A 13,384-nucleotide genomic window follows, 5' to 3' on the forward strand; every position below is an offset into this window, starting at 1 on the left:
TATATCTTTTCTATTTCCTTCTCCCCCAGCTCCGTCTCGTACAGCTTAAACTGCTCTTTTCTGCTTTTTGATTTTCGCATTTTTACTTATTCTGTATTGTCTTTGCACCCTCCTGCTCTGGCTCAAACGCCTGTAATTAAAGGGGAGCCAACAATGAAGCAAATCACTCTTGAAAAAATGGGTCCTCCGATCGAAACGTTCAGCAGAGTGAAAAGTGAAAATGTTTCCTTAAACGAAGTGTATACTTCGCTCTGTATCATATTAAGCAGTCAAGTACGTCATGTTATGGGAATTATATATATATATATATATATATATATATATATATATATATATATAATATATATATATATATATATATATATATATATATATATATATATATATATATATATATATATATATATATATATAACTGGTTTTTGACATCGAAAGTGGAATTTTACGCGGAAAACGAGCCCTTCCTGCAACCAACGCGAGAGGTGCAACTGGAGTTGCATAGCCTCATTTACCGGCGGGAAAAAGCCATTCAAAGGCCCGAAAAACGAAGCAGCGCGCTTTTAGAGTCGGGCCTACCGGCGCTGTTCCTTCCTGCGAAGCTCGATAAATTCTAATCCTAACGAAGGAAGCGACGCTCCGAGTTAAAAGGAGCGGCACCAGAAAAACGCTGTGGTGTTTCGGGAACAAATTACGAAACTGACGCAGTGTTCAGCCTGGAAGCATGGCGGTCAAAAATGCATCATCGTGGCTGACTAGGTGAAGCGAGAAGCGAGAATCACATTTGCTGAGCACTGCCTTCATCATTTGATATTGGCAGGAAGGCAGCGGAAGCCCCATGTCGCATACGTCTGCCTGACAACGCCGCTACGAGTAAGCTGCGCGAGTCATGTAATTTAGAATGATGGCGTTCTTTTCCGTCGACCGAGAGTTCTCCGGATCGTATTCTACTTCGGGCACATGGTGATCGTCTGTTTTGGTATCGAATCGTTTTAGGCTAGCAAATTCAACGTTTGATATCTCGAAAGAGAATTCTTTTACAGAAATGTTAAAATTTGGTTCGCCCACGTTGTAGAAGACCATCCATTCCGCAATATAATATTGTGCCTTAAGACGAAAAATTGTGAACTTAAACACTTATTAATGGTCAATTATTACCATTCTAACGTACCGACTACAATGGATATGACGTCCGCCACACCGCGCCAGATGCCTGCACAGACCGCTTTGCTTTATCGTTCACGTATCTTTAAAGAAAACTGTGTACAGATAAAAAAAAAAATGGGTGCATATTTACGGCAAGGAAGATGGTATGAAACATGCGTGAAAGGGCCATAGCACCCTGCCTTGTTCACTTGTGTTCGTATCTTCGTACACAGCGTCTTTGTAACACGACTTTATTCGTTATCTGTGTACAGAAGCTGTAAAAATGCACCGTGGATTTTTGACCCGCCTAGTGCTCTGCTCGGTCCAAATAAGCATTTTGTACGCGTATTTAGAGATTAAAAGCCAATCTACCTTCAGCGATGCTCCCACTGATTCGCATCGTTTTCTCTCAGGCCTGCCTTCGATCTGGTAAGTTCCAGTCCAGTGCATTTGTTTGCGTATTCTGTCGGACAATTCTAGTTGTTGATATTGACCCCTTATGAATGCGAATTTTTCTTTTCTTCAACTTATGTAATAGCCTGCAAAGGCTGACAGAATAATGAATGAATGAATGAATGAATGAATGAATGAACTTTCACTTATTCATTTCTCTTCTGAATTTTTGCCTACAAGAGCTTTTAAGTTGCCTTAAGGCCTTAACAGAAATCAAAATACAACGGTCTATACAAGTTAGGGATCAAAATTTCAAACTACGCTGCTATACGCATTTAATCTTCGGAGGCTGCAGTTTTGATTGCGACGCACATTTATATATTCGGCTTCATTTATTCTAGTGCCATGTTAAGGAATTTAGCTTCAGTGGCACCTTAGGTTAACCAAAGGAAAAACAATTCTCGGTAACCGTAAACGTCGGTGCAGTCAGCACAGTAGTGAAAGCATTGCTGTCATTCGGCCCTCCCCACTGTTGCTTGATGCCGAAGCTGGTCTCAGTTATGTGCAGAAAATAGCTAGCTCTTTCGTCAATTCAGTAACGGGATATGCCTAAAAAATTAAAAGCTAAGGAAGGAGAACGGTGTAAAGGTAAGGAACAATAAATAAAACCTCTTTGATAACTCTTCAGGCCGAGGCGGTTGCTCGGGTCAGCTAAATTTTTAGTTTTCTTGACGCCTCAACAGATTCCACTTATTTTTACACTGCTTGCTAGACTTCCCTGTACAAATGAGCCCTGTGCACCGCAATATCATTGTTTATGCATGAAAGTCTTCACATGATTAAAAACCAACAGCGCCAGTGGTATTAAAGCATCAAAATAGAAACAGGGGGAGGATGCTTCGTGAAACAAACTATTTTTCTTACCCAGTTCGCGCCTCTTTGCCGCCGGTACCTTTATCTTAGAGCGTGAGGAGAACAAGAGATGGCGTCCCGTTGAATATACAATGTAATAGAGCGTGCTATTGTAAGGGCCGTTCCTGCTTTGCTTCTGGCGAAGAACGCAGAAAGGCCGGACGTAAACAAAGTGCCCGGTGAAGGGAGAAGGGGTGCGGGATATGCTGAGGAACTGAAAGTGGTCTGAATCGTTATCTGCGGAAATCATAAATTGTGACGTTCCTTAATCAATGCAAAGCTAAGAAAAGAGAGAAGTGTGCCGATGCTCATGCTTTAGTGACGCACTCGGAGAGACTAAGAGTAAGCGCGAGCTCAACGCCCGAGTAGTGCGCTTTGGGGCCACGTGTCATATTTCTCCATATCTTGTCATATCGTCATATCTTCTCCTTCTTCTTTTTGTGTTCGCGCTGCTGATACATATGGATCGCAACCAACTAGCCCGGCAGATGATGTTATTCTGTACTATCTTCTCCTTCTTCTTTCCTTTTTGTGTTCGCGCAGCTGATACATTTGTGTCATATTTCGTTAGACACAAGGGGTGGAAGTTTCAATTTCAGCGGTATTATGACCGCTACGACCGCACAATTCGGTCTGAGGCCACGTGAGAGTTACAAAAACTGCAATGCAATCGCGGCTTTCTAGATTTGATTCGCTCCAATTCTTAAGCCAGCCTCTTCCAGGAGCAGAAATTGAAGGGAGCGAGTAAGAGCTATTAAATCGCTATTTTCTTTTGCCTCCCGTATTTGCCACGCTATTGACCAGATATAGCGTTCCGCAATGTGTCTGCAACAGAACCGAGTTTCACGGCATCCTCAGTGAGGTCTGTGAGAAAGTCTGAACTCGATTTGTATTCAATAGCGAAGAAACATTAAATTGCCATATTATAAGGGCGAACCTTGGCATGTAAGCCTTTATATAAATTATAAAATTCCGTTTCTTTCGTTCTCGAGGCTCTGGAATCCGAAAGTATTTCTTTTGCAGGAAACAATCCGGAGGGAAAGTTCAGGCTCGGTGGCCGTTAGTTGCGGCTTCACTTTCCGTGCTGGCGCCGGTGCTGTATCGAAACGACGCTTGATACAGTTTGCAAATTACAGTAGCCAAAAATCTTTCATGCTTAAAACCGCCAGATTTAAAAAATTGATCTTCACTTCATTACCTCGGTACTACAGATTTCCTCGGATTTTAAAACTAGAAAAGCAGTTATGACAGCGGTAAAGCAGCTGATCAAGTTCTTCAATAACCCAGGCGAACTCAGCGCAAAACACGCCTACGTGCACTCACGGCATTTATCTTTTGCGGGTTGTGCACTTTCCTAACGTAAAACTTAAAATTAACGCAGACATTATTAATTTGAAGATTTGCACTAGAAATTGCACACACAATTATTGCCTTTTCCATCTGCCGCTAGCTTCATTCTTCATCCAGTACATCAGCGGTGTCAAAGACGTCAAAAAAATTCAGCCCCTGTTCCAGGAGCGCACTGCCAGTAACAGCTAGCGTTTTAGCGGCTCCCATGGCGCCCAAGCAGCGGAGAATTCAACGGCTCCGCATACCACGCCGGTGGAGGGAGAAAAAATGTGGATTGGTCGAAAAGATAGTGACGTCATATATGTTAGGTGATAGATTTGAAAAGTTCATAAAATGTCGCATAAATTGTAAATATAAGCTTGCAACATGACTCAAATGTCATTATCACATGTAAGAGAAAGAAGTAAATTAATTGCACCGAGAACGAAATTGATAAAAGGTGGCCCTCCACTACGGCGCCTCTTCTTTCTTTCTTCTTTCACTCCCTCCTTTATCCCTTCCCTTACGGCGCGGTTCAGGTGTCCAACGATATATGAGAGACACTGCGCCATTTCCTTTCCCCTAAAACCAATTAAAAAAAGAAGAGATGGCAATCAAACTGCTGCATATTGAATCCGGAGTCAAATGCCGTGCATGAAATGGGGGTGTAGCTCAGTGGTAGAGCGCTCGCTTTGCATGTGAAAGGCCCCGGGTTCGATCCCCGGCACCTCCAGGTATGACTTTTTATATTCTCTTTTTTTTCTGTTGGAATGGGCATAGAGAATTGCGAAGAAAACTGAATTAGGTCCACATGCTTCGATTTCTTGCCTAAGGTTCATAATCTTTATCAGGTGGCTCTGACAGCCGTTAGCCGGTACTGTTGTGGCACTTTTGGAAGATAAATGAAGCTTACAAAGAGAATTGTGTGCCGGGACGACAATCGATAGCCGAGGGACAAACTGCAAGAAGGGGAAGTCACCGGTTTCTTCTCTCTTTTTGCCACGCGAGCGATAATGGCAAACTTTGTCTCCTATGGTACAGTGGCAGGAAAGAGGTAACACGGAGACAAAAGAGAAGACAGCGCACCTCTCATGCTACCTATGACCACTTCTTTTAGTCAGCTGCAGAGTGCCTACTGAAGTCGTACGGTAACCCACAGCGGGAGATAGAGTGAAGATAAATAAGCCTGGCTAGACATTTGATGCAAGCTACACCTAGCCGCTACCTAGAAATTAAGACACGGCGAGCAACCAAACTGTGTAAAACTGCACGCAGCAATAAGAAGGTGCGATAACGGTGGGAAAAACACAAGGGGCGGGGGAGGCACTTCAGTTAAGCCTTAAGGGTATGACGCAATATCGTTAATGTTTCCCTTCAGCGGCCTGGAGTCCTCTTTGCTATCACTTTGCAGACGCGTACACTTTCGGAGAAGGCACACAGGGCCCCCCTTTAATCAAATCGAGCGTACGTGCGTCAGTTCCTTTTTTGAGAAAAAAAAGGCTTGTAGGCCTAGGGGTAGCAACTCTGGATCCAAGGGATACCGGTTCGATTGACATCTGATTTCAATTTTGTTCGCAGTGCATTAATTTGCATTATATTCTTACATGCTACAATGACGTTTGAGTCATGTTGCGATCTTATATTTAGAATTAGTGGGTTGTTTTATGAACTTTTTGAATCCGCCGCTCCACGTATTACGTCACTACCTTTTCGACCAACCCACATTTTCTCACCGTCGTCGGCGCAGTCATCGGTGCCGCTGAAATTTCCGCTGCATGCGAGCCTTAGCGCTAGCGCGTTGAAACGCAAGCAGTTGCTGGCTGTGCGTTCTTGGAAGAGGGACTGAATTTTTTAGACATGTTTGAAACTGCTGATGTACTGGTTTAAGGATGGAGCTGGCGCAAGAAAAAAAAAGGTAGTCACTGTTGTTCAATTTCTCAAAAAAAATCCTAAAAGTATTAATGTCTAAGTTATTTTAGGTTTTAACGCTAGGAAAGTGCACAACCCGCAAAACAAAGGTGCTGGCGTTGAAGATAGGCTGCTTTGCTCAGAATTCGTCTGGGATATATCGGAACTGGATATATAGGAGGGGAAATCGTACCGGTGGCCCTTGGATCCGGGCTCAGACATGCTACCCCTAGAGCACCAAGACTTTTTTTTGTTAATAAACAAAAGGCCACTAAGGCATGTACATATACATAGGATTTGGTTAAAGGGAGGCCTTCTGTGGCTTCTCAGAAAGTGTCCGTGTCTGCGAAGCGGTATGCAAAGAGGACTCCAGGCCGATGGACAGGGACATGAACTATAATGCCCATACCCGTAAGGCTATAGATGAACGTCAGCAGGTAGATGTGGTCTGTGTAGACTTCTCGAAGGCTTTCGATAAAGTTCCGCATCATAAGCTTCTTTTTAAACTACGCAGATTAGGAATCGCTGAAAATATAGTACTGTGGATTCAGGCCTATCTAAGTAACCGCTGTCAAGTCGTCAAAATAGAAAGTGCAGTATCGGATAGGCGTGAAGTTCTGTCGGGGGTGCCACAGGGCTCCGTTTTAGGTCCGCTTTTGTTTTTATTGTATATAAATGATATTTCTGCTATCGTCGAATCGCCTGTCAGAATGAAACTTTTTGCCGATGATTGTTTGATTTACTCTCCTGTGGCTTCCCCGGCAGATCAGATGAACATAAATAGGTGTCTTCAGTCGTTAAACTCGTGGTGCCTGAAATGGGGTATGGAAATAAACTACAAAAAATCTAATTACATGCAAGTAACAAGGAAGCAGAATGTTATGATGTTTCGATACAATATCGGTGAAAATTCCTTAGATCAAGTAAAGTGTCTCAAGTACTTGGGAGTGACATTAACAAATAATCTTGACTGGCGCACCCATATTGAAAATGTCTATTTAAAAGCCTACCAGAAGGTCTGTTTCCTGAGGAGGAAGTTGCCGAATGCGACTAGAGAAATTAAATTGATTGCGTACAAGACGTTCGTGCGGCCAATCATAGAGTACGCAAGTGCAGTGTGGAGTCCTCATCAAAAGGGTTTAAAACGGCAACTGGAAAGATTGCAAAGGATGTCAGCACGTTTTATATGCTCTAAATACCGCCGCACTGATTCAGTCACAGCAATGCTAAAAGAGTGTCAGTTAGAATCACTAGAAGTAAGAAGAACAAAGCAGAAATTGAAACTTTTTTTTCTGATAATGAATGATAAAGTCAAAGTTAATAAACATCACTATGTTACACCTCCCCTGAAGCGTTGCCCTCGGAAAAATCACAGTAAGGTATTACAACCTATTATTACACGTACTGATGTCTATCGCTACTCCTTTTTTCCCGATGCTGTAGAAATTTGGAATCAACTACCAAGTGACGTTGTGGACCAAACAGATGTAGAAAAATTTGTGATAGGTGTGAACGCGTTCCTGGAAGATTGCTGTGCAAATCTGTAATTCTGTGCATTTGAGTGTTTCTTTTTTTTTTTAGCGAAGAGGATTGCACTTGTGTCTATATATGTTTCCCTCCCTGTAATGACCCTCATGCAGAGGGTTAACAGTATGAATAAATAAATAAAAAAAAAGACGGACCCTAAGTGCCTCCCCCCCCCCCCCCCCCCCTGCGATTTCTCCCCGTCTGTAGCGCACCTTCTTATTGCCGCGTGCAGTTTTACACTGTCCAGGTTGCTCACCGTGACTTAATTTCTAGGTAGCGGCTAGGCGTAGTTCGCATAATTGTTAAGCCAGACTTATATCTTCACTCTGTCTCCGGCTGTGGGTCACCTTTTGACTTTAGCTACGCACTCAGGAGCTAAAGAATAGGCGTGGTCGGAGGTTGGTTGGTTGGCCTCAAATAATGCTGGCACATACACACTGCGGGGGAGTGGCCAAGATACAGGCGGTTAGTTGCTGGATACAGGAACGTTTTGACGAGAAAAGGAGTAGTAATAGTATTTACCCTGATAGATTGTAAGACGCAAGGACAGGGGTTCTGTTAACTTGGAGATAGATAGCGGGAGAGTGGCTTAATGTGCATAATGGATGTGCGTTGTCCTCTCTTCTTTCTCCTTCTTACCTCTTTCCTGCCAGTGCACAGTAGAAGATAAAGTTTGTCATTGCCGCTCGCTTGGCAGAATGAGGGAAGAAACTGGAAACATCCACTTTTTCCACCGTGTCTCTCGTCTATCGATTCTCGTCCCAGCACACCACTGCCTTCTTTTTTAGCTCCATTCATCCTTCATCCGTTCCTTAATCCAAATTACTAACAAACGGCCTTGAGCCTTCCTTTCGAAATGAACAGGTCATTCATTCATTCATTCATTCATTCATTCATTCATTCATCCTTAAAAAGTGCTATAACTGTTTCTGCTAACGGTTGTCAGAGCCAACTGATGGAGATTATTAACCTAGGAGATTATAAGGGGATTATAATTCTGGATATCATAAACCGAGTTTGCCCAGTTCATTCTCGATGCCCATTCCAGAAAAAAAAAATACGTCGAGAATGTAAAAATTACGTTATATCTGTAGATGCCGGAATTCAAACCGGGGCATTTCACTTGAAAAGCGAACGCTCTACCACGGCTCGAGCTACACCCCCATTCCATTGAACCTGATTTCACATTTTATACGCTGCAATAACATCTATGCAGGTATCGACAAGATCTACTGACGAGCTCTTTAGGCAGCCGCATGAAATCCTGTTCAAAACAGGACAGGTTCAGGCTGCAAACCACTTTAATGAAGTCAACGCAGAGCGCATCACCGAGGAGTGCCACATAAATTTGTAGTCGATTGAATGTTTGGACATACACTTCCCTGGAATAAACGTTTAGTCTTTCGTGTGAATTAGTATTTCGTTGAAACCACAAATGGATAATGCCGGTCCATCATGCGAGTTCCCCATAGGCTGTGAGCTATAAGAAATGTCTAGGGGTTCGTCATCATAATGCAGAGTTGCAAGGTATCGTAGAGTACAGCAATCAATATAAGTTCTTCTTAAATTTGCGAAGTAGGACATATTAGTTTAATATTGCGTCTTGAAGCAATCCATAGTTGTTGTTTTTTTCTAGACCCAGTATTGTTTTCCAACGTCATGATCATCATCATTCTGGAACATCACAGGGGCGGCATTCCGCTGCAGACACAAAACGGCATATTTCTCTAGCTAAACTCGGTTACTGAGCTGGAGTTCTCGGGTTCCAACCTGACCGCAGCGCACGCGTTTTCATGGAGGCGAAACGCACAGGCTCCCGTGTGTTATGCGATATCACTGCACTTCAACATCCCCAGGTGGTTGAAATTATTCCGGAGCCCTCCACTACGGCACCTTTTTTTTTATTCCAATCCCACCTTACTCCCTTCCCTTACGGAGCGGTTTGGTGTCCACCGAGATGTCATACAAATGCGGCGCAACTTACATTCCTCAAAAACCAGTCTTCAATTTTCGAAACGCCAATTTTTCTTACACATAATTCAACGGGCTACGCTTCAGTCTGCAGCCTATAGTATGAAGTTTTTGGACATGCTGAGAGACGCATTTACGTGCTATTGTACTGGTTATCGTAAAAGTAATGTCTCTGATTTTTTCTCTCCCTTTCATAGCAATATAAAGACTTAAAATTACTATCATTACCAGCATGTCCGAAGTAACGAGAGACCGATGGAGGTTCTTCTTCATAAGGACAACGCCCACCCTCACAATAACCTGAAAACTAATAAAGTGATTGCCAAATTTTTGTGGAATGGTCTGCTCCACCTTTCTTACAGTCCTGACATGGCATCGTATGATTATGGCGTTTTCGGGCCGCTAAAAGATGCGCTTCGCAGATCCGCACTTCAGGACGATGTGAGCCTCATTCGTGCCTGGAATACATGGCTGCACCAAAGGGAAAAAAAGCTAGTGGAGTGCAGGTGTGCATGCCCTTGTTCGCAGGTGGTGCAAAGCCTTGTAAGTTGATGACGGAGATTAGATTGAAATATAATATAGATCTGGCGGACATGCGGCTGTATTTATTGTCAATTTTCAAGAAAAAAATTATGCGTATTACTTTATGGACAACCTGTAAAGTACTTGATGTCCTGCAACTACGATGCCTCAGTTGTAATGGCGCTGGGCTGCTGACCCGAAAGACGCGCAGTCGATTTGGGTCGCGACGGTCGAATTTCGATGGAAGCGAAATTCTAGAGGCCATTGTACAGTGCGATGTGAGTGCACGCAATTGTTCACATCCATTAGAAGAAACCAGCGGTGCATCGTATCCATAAACATGATGGTTGACCCACAGCTGCAAAGCACAGGTCACACGTGTGTCCTGCTGTTCCTCGATGAGTTTGAGCGCAGCAGTTCACGGAGGTGAGAGGACCTAGACAGCCCTTGAAACATTCATTTTCTCAATGTTTGACGGATATACGTGCTTACGCGTTAAAAAATGAAGAGGGTTCACGATGCTCTCTTGTTGCACCTTGTAGAGGTCTTTCAGGTGGGAGGAGTAAACCTCGCCGTCCTTACCGATTTCACGGGCAAGGAAGTGGGATCTCACGTTCTTAATTATGTGACATTGGTCGAACGCGAGAAACAACTTTCGTGTCGGATCTTGAACGTGCTGTATGCAGTGCGTTAAATTTCCATTACACAGCAGTTGAAAAGCAAGAACGTTGATTTGGTGATTATCAGCCACAATCCGTACAATCTTAAACCAGTTCTTTCCACTTCTTTTAGGACGTACTTTTTCAGAGAAAACTGCTTCTGGCCAGTGCAGTTTCTCATGAAGAAATACCCCGCAGGTATCCGGATGCGCACCGAAAGCCCTACTAGCACAAAACACAGAAGTGAGTTGGATAAAACAGGATCACTACTGGTTCTGTCTTCCCTGCTGTTCTCCAGGGCTACTTCCCCTACAAATGAATCTCTCTGCTTGATATGTTCAAGCCTCTGCTGAATTCGCATCTCATCAACTACGAACGAGCACACCTTGGCCTGCTCGGCTTTTAGGCCCGTTACCTCCGCCTCAAAGCGTTGCTTAACTAGGGATGTGAAGCCTACCTCGCCTGAATTGAGTCCGAGGAATCTTTGCAAAGTAGAGCTGCAAGGCAGCTTCAGGAGGCCTTCTTTGCGGACCTGCTCGTACGCCCGTGTTCACAGGTTCCTTAAAATTATGCAATCACGCACAACAAGCTCGGACCAGGTTGGCCTGATTTTTGAAACGTTTTTGACTTGGCAGACCAGAAGGCTTACACCAAGGGTTTTTCACTCGCTCCTTTGACGACGCCGGCAAAAGCAGCAAGATGACAGTCCTCTTTCAGTTGCCTTAGTTCCTCATTGTACTTGTCCACTGTTTGCTTCACTCGCTCTATTGGGGTTTTCAAGTCCCGCTCGTTTCGTCGCCACTTCTGGCGTTCGACAACAGAAATAGAACTGCGGATGTCAGCCTGTGTCGCCTTGTCTTTTTGCAGTTCTCGGTGTTGAGGCTCCCGGTTCGACCACGTACTCATTGTTACTGATTGAGTCATCCATGTTTTGCAGAGCTTTCAAGAACGACGTAGTTGGTGGTGTAGACCGACAGACGACGTCGACGTTGTGACAAACGCTACTTACATCTGTCGGCTTGAAAGCAACACGGACCAGAGCCACGTGGCACGGAATGGACGCTTCCTGTTTTCGCACAGCAGCATCGCTGCGCGGTCTCTTCGCAGGTGGCTGCATATATTTCGGATAGTCCAGAAAAACGCTTGGAGTCGCACCTCTTTTCAGCTTCCATGTTTTGCATCCTTCCTTGTAGTCGCTTGAAACGAAATGCTTGCTGCAGACGGCCGAATACCGAAATGTGGTATTCGGCACCCAGTCCTTCCTAGAGACAACTTTTAACCACTGTGCTCTTAGTTCGTTGTCTTTTGGAATCTCGTGGAAGGAAATACCTTCGGTCTTCCGCTTTGCGTCAGACTTGCATCCGGACACACAGCAATAAGCCGTAGCACATATTAATTTATGTTGACAAAAAGCCAACTGAGAAAGTCGCCAACCGCGACGTTACAAAATAACCTACTCGGTTTCTTCGTCAGGTACGTTGTGAATGTGGGCGAGTTGAAGAGAGAGCGCCCCTTCTTGGGTTAAGCCGCTCTCTCCCTTGGCGGCACGTGATGCAACCTGAGGAGCAATTGCGCAACACTGGATAGCCTGGAACATGGTTAAACCTGTTAGTCACGTTGTAGGACTATGGTGACGTTCACTGGGAAGCTGCAGAGCGCAGTCCCTGTTAGTATACACGTATACAGAGGGGAGGTTTCCCTTTGTGCTGTTGATGTTGTTCGGGGTCGTTTGAACTTGCCAGGATTCCATGAAGCGCGTCTTTGCTAACTTGTTCCGGCTCCGAGTATGCTGGTTTCGTCGAAGTTGATTGTGTGTCTTAGGAATGCTCGGTTAGAGGACTGCGCTTTCTTGTATAGTTGTCGACGTCGTTTTTGTGTTGCCGAGTTTTTTCTGTTATATATTTTTGGTTTCGTCGACGTAGCTTGCGTGGAAGTCGGCGCAAGGAATTTTGTAGATAAGTCCTTGCGCTCTTTTTCACCGTGGCTGATTTTCGGAACACCTGGTAAGCAAGCGGAACAGTGCTTGTAGACTTGGGCGAACCTGGAGACCCCCCTTTCTCAGGATTCGGGAGATGGTTTCGCTGGCACTTAGGCAGGCAGAGTGACGCATTTTTATAGTGGCGTTGACTGTTATGCGTTGATTTCTCGGGGCAGTGAGCACAATACATGTTCCCGCAGAGTCAGCCAGGGAGTGTTCTGCGATCGCGCTCCTTTCCCTGTTAATGAACAGGGCAGAACACTACGAGGCATATGAAGTAGGTTGACTTCGAGAGAACCATTGTAAAAATTTGAAAGAGAAAACACAAGAAAAAATCTGGTGTCGAGGCGCTCGGCGCTGCTGACTCACAAAAAACTGCCGTTTATTTTCCAGATGATATAAAAGAGCGGTCCTCTTTGTTGTAGCCATGAATTGGTAATGGCTTAGGACGAGTTGGTCCTTTGCGAAGTAGGCAAAGCCCACGTTTATTCCGCGGCCGCCGAAGCCCCTGCATGCAGCTGGCCGCAACTACGCGCACGCCTGTCCATCCAGGGCTGGCAGCGCCGCCCCGCGGAGAAAAACGGCGGAGTCAGGCGGCGCTTGAGCAGCCTTTGACCAGGCACAAAAAAAAGAGAGGAGGCTATGGTTTGAGCGTTTTGCTCAGCTGGCTCAGCGCACACAAAATACGCGCGGTTTTCGAAAGGCGCGCGCAATAACCAAAATTGTTGAGCCACAACTGCGATGAGAATCGCGTTTTCGGAAGAGTGAAAACCTAATATCCCTGTTAGTAACTGTCAGGTACAAATGTAATTGGTTTGATTTTGGTTTGGTTTTATGTGGGTTTAATGTCCCAAAGCGACTGAGGCTATATATATATATATATATATATATATATATATATATATATATATATATATATATATATATATATATATATATATATATATATATATATATATATATATATATATATATATATATATATATATATATATATATATATATATATATATATATATATATATATATATATATATATATA

At 44.0% G+C, this 13,384-nt stretch overlaps 1 non-coding gene across 1 annotated transcript; it reads left to right on the forward strand.

Moving 5' to 3' along the window:
• Positions 1–4,438: 4,438 nt before the first annotated feature.
• TRNAA-UGC (transfer RNA alanine (anticodon UGC)) lies at positions 4,439–4,510 on the forward strand. The gene has a single exon. It is a non-coding gene; the product is annotated as a tRNA-Ala (tRNA).
• Positions 4,511–13,384: the final 8,874 nt, after the last annotated feature.

Source organism: Amblyomma americanum, chromosome 1 (assembly GCF_052857255.1).
Source record: "Amblyomma americanum isolate KBUSLIRL-KWMA chromosome 1, ASM5285725v1, whole genome shotgun sequence".
Classification (NCBI taxonomy): domain Eukaryota; kingdom Metazoa; phylum Arthropoda; class Arachnida; order Ixodida; family Ixodidae; genus Amblyomma; species Amblyomma americanum.